Here is a 4,354-nt window from a genome sequence, read left to right as displayed (position 1 = left end):
GGCAGACGCGGTCCCTGCCGGCCCGGGGCCGGGATGCGGCTGGAGCGCGTTTGGCAGCTGGCGTGCCGGGGTCCGTCGGGAAAGCCCGGGGCTGTGTTCTGCGTGTCTTGAGGGCACTTCGCACTTTGAAAGGGGTAAAGAAATGGCCATTGGTATAAATGGGGGGGTCTGCAAAATCAAGGGTCGGTGCGTGTGTAGTTCTTCCTGTTTAAAAAATACACCCTCTCTGTAATTAATTGCGATGCATGTATGTACCCATAGCCTTTTTTTTCCTATGTATACTATTACATGAGACATGACTCACAGGATGACACATCTGTAGAGTGGATAATCTCAACTGTAGTAATTTGGTGCAGGGGAATTTCCACAGTATCAGACATAAACTATTTTCATAAGATCTGCTTGCTTATTGTACTTTAACTTCAATTTACGGGAAATTGTGTTCTAGTGCCACTTAAGATGCCTTTTGCTACTGAAATTTAAGCTATCCTGCACTAAAACCTTTAAAATTGCAAATACAACCAGGAAAACACAGAGCAATGTTTTACTTCGAAGTCTTGTGTACTCATAATTGCACAGAACACTTTTTCGAGCCGTTTTTAGGTGGGTTTTTTTGAGAATGCTTGTCTGGAGGAGCTTATACAAGTTGAGTTCCAGAGGTGGGATCCCAGTGGTGGGATCTAGTGTTGCATAAAACTTGTAATTTCAAAGTATAAATGTGCTTCCTCTTCCTTTTTTTTCATTTGTAGAAAGCCAACTCTGTATATATTTTCTTTCCCTCACCTGTTCTTTTTGCATGTCATCTTGTCTCACACCTTCTGAAGACAGATCAGATCCATAAGAAGATCAGGAGAGAGCCAGACGCGTGATATTGCCACTTGGAGATCTGGGTGACCTCTGAATTAGGAAACCTGCCACTTCATTTGTTCTCTACCTTTCTTACAACATGATGCTCACCAGCCCTTCTGCTTTTCTACTTGCTCCCACAGATAATTCTCATGGTCCAAAAGAAAATGTAGTTTGTAGGGGTTTGGGTTAACCTTGGTGATATCAATGCAACACTGGGATTAGAAACCTAGAAAGAAAGAGATTTTTTAAAAGGTTCAAGACTCCTCAAAGCTTCTGGCATGGTAAGTGTTTCTAATTGTTATGGGGAGTGTCTCAATTTAATTTACCTCTCACCTATACTGACACACTGACATAAACCAGCAAATCCTGGGGTCATTCTTTGTAAACTTCTCTAGATTACATTTCTTTTACTTGCTGACCCTTCCATGTAATGATATTGTTGAGTGTTTTCTTTTTCTCTCTCTGAGTTGATATCAGCAAAACTCAAATTACTGTAACTGATATTTGAAAATTCTCCCTGTGTCAAGTGAAGACTTATGGTGCTGAAATCAATAAGACTGTTTAAAATTCAAAGACCTGCAAATCGTTCTGTTTGTCCTTTGATAGGGCCTGGGCTGATTAAAATGAGACCAAGAAAGCTTAATTGCTGCACTAATTAAGAAGTCTTTAATTTCTTTCCTGAAATATTGTTTGAAGCAGGGTTTCTGTTCTGCTCATGTAACTGTTCAGAGCAGGTATTCTCTCTCTTCCTCTCTTCTTTTTTCTTTTTACCATTTTTGTGTATTAAAATGCGTGTTAAGATGTATTGACAGTGATAGTAATTTATTGCTCTAAAAAAAGACTGATATGGAGTTCACTATTTTATTAAATTACAATTTTGAGGGCAGCTGGAAAGGGTAAAATGCAATTAGAAAATGCATTGTAGCTGTTGCATTTTAAGGAATTTGAATACTTGATTGACAGGAGATAGGATAGTACATCAGCTCCCTCCCCCATCTTCAGTTATTATTGATAATTAAATATTTAAATTAAATTTAAAAAACCCCAGAAAAGTATTTATCTTCTGAACGTGTGTGAAGGAACGGACCGGGGGAGGAGATGCATACAGAAAATAGGCACCTGGTAAGGATGAATAGTGTATTATCATGTTAAGTTCATCCACAGTTTTTTTCCTGCATTTCTTTGGAATTTATTTTCCTGAGAAATACCTTTCTGTCTTGTATCTTATCTTACCCTTGTTTAGTGACGTATTTTGTTCACCGTTCCTGAAGAGGAAAAACTAGATGATTTCACAAAGCTTTCTGCGTGATCAATAGAGTAATGTTTTAGGTTTAATCATGCTGCATTATAATTCTGGCAAATGACTGCCGAGCAGAAGATTCTAAGAAAGGAGCAAGTACTGGTGAAGAGAAGGTAAGTTCTGCTTTGCTTTAATCTCAGGTCTCGAGCAGCAATCCCCCTTTGAGGAGCTATCTGTTATTTAGAGGGAAGACTGAGAAAGAGGGAGGGACCTCATACTGAATCCCCCCTGCATCGCTCAGGAAAATAGACTCATAGAAATGTAAGTGTGTGAAAAGGAATCCCTTTTTGCTTCTCTTCCACCAAGACATTCACTAAACATTGACAAACACTGTGAATACAGTTGAGATTGATGAGAAGTGTTGTACCAGTAGTAAGAAACTGGGTACTGCAGTGCTGGTTTTTTAATTGTTGTGTTATAGTCAAAGTAGCACAAAACCTTGTCCAATACAAATACAGACTGGATTCCTTTCAGTGACAGGACAAGTAGATAACATGCTTAATAGATACAAAGGGAGATTTGCCATTCCAAGCACGACGTCACGCTAATTATGTTTACTCTAATTGAAAGCAAGGTTTTGGGGAACCTGAAATTACTCATAGGATATTTTTAATAGCTGAATAATAATAAAGTGCAGCAAATGTTGATCACAAACCTTTTGGTCTTTCAAAAATCTATTGGAAAATTAAATGAAAAGTGGAGTTTGGTACAAACAATGCCCCAGGGCAAAAAAACAACTAACACTAGATTTTCCAGTCCAGCCATAACACAAATCAATTTGAGCACACTTCTATGGCCAGACTGCCAGATTGTTATGACTGCTAATTCACTCAATCAAACAGTACATTAGTACACCGGGCACAAACAGCTTTAACAATAGCATACATTTCTGAACAGTCCACCATATATCATAAAAAAAATCCAAAATTCATGGCAAGATTGCTTTCACATTCTGTTTACTACAAATGGTATTTGACAAAAAAAAAAAAAAAAAAAAAGGGGGGAAAGAATAAAAGTGAAAAAACTGCGGGAGCCATTAAAAATAACTTTTAAAGTCTTTAAAAACGAGAATCTGGGAGCACTTGCTCCTGGTTGCGCTGGTGTTTAATGTGAACATCTCAGCCGGAAGGCTGACAGCAGTGGCTGGCCGTCCCCAGCACAGAACTGGATGGGGAATTGCTGCGGGCTTGGCAGCTCGCACACGCCCTGCCTAACCCCGGCACTTCAGTGCTAGAGCGTCTTTTGCCGGCTTTACTCCCGCGAGTCAGCTCACTGGCTCCGAGGGTATTCACCGCCTGAGTAGAGGGGCAGGATTTAGCCCCAGGGAATATCTCTCAATTCTTCCCCTTCATCCCCACGAGCAATGGGTGCTATCCCCGGGGATGCTAACTGGTGCTCCGACCAAGGACGCGCTGTACTGAGGGATGCGATCACCGACGGCTCGGGAGCCCTCTCATCCCTTCCCTCCCTCCTCGCCTGCATCCGACACACATACACAAACACACATACGCCCCACACACACACCCACGCACAAGTGCATATATGCAAATTGCAAAAACCAAACGCCAATTAAGCTACTTGCTTATTTACTTTTTTTTTTTTCCTTAAGTCGCCGTTCTGACTTCAGAAAAGGCGTTTCGAAGTCAGTAACTAAAACAGCCCTTCTGTCGATCTGAGCCTCTCGGTCACGTTGCTGCTACCAGAGCCACATGGTGAAACGGATCGGGTCGTGTTCCCATCCCGGGCTGGCCCGGGATGGATGGATGGATGGATGGATGGATGGATGGATGGATGGAACAGTGGCTGGCCACTGCCTGCTGACATTCACCTGACAACTGACAGCCGAGCAGAAGAGCTGCAGCACGGGGAGGAAATGATAACCAACTTCCCTGCGTGTTTTAAATGAGGGCTGGGATAGACGGGGGGCCGTCTATGGTGTTTGAGTTAGATTTGGGCTCTCATTAGAGGTCTTCAGTCCAACGTGCTAATTCACCTACCAACAGGTAGGAAGAGTCGCTCGGAGCAATAATCATGAAGTACAAAGCCCTTGCCATTAAATTATGTTAAAGCGGTGATCTAATCTGAGCTGCCCTTTGCCGTGCCTTCCCCCCTTTACAGAATTAGTTCGCTCAGCCTCTCTATCCCTCGCTCCGAAGCCAGGCTAATCGGAACACTGGCACCGGGGAGCCGGCCCCGAGTTCAGTG

Source organism: Corvus brachyrhynchos, unplaced genomic scaffold, assembly GCF_000691975.1.
Source record: "Corvus brachyrhynchos isolate BGI_N302 unplaced genomic scaffold, ASM69197v1 scaffold71, whole genome shotgun sequence".
Taxonomy (NCBI): Eukaryota; Metazoa; Chordata; class Aves; order Passeriformes; family Corvidae; genus Corvus; species Corvus brachyrhynchos.
The sequence above is the reverse complement of the archived record's forward strand: the minus strand, read 5'-3'. Positions refer to the sequence as shown.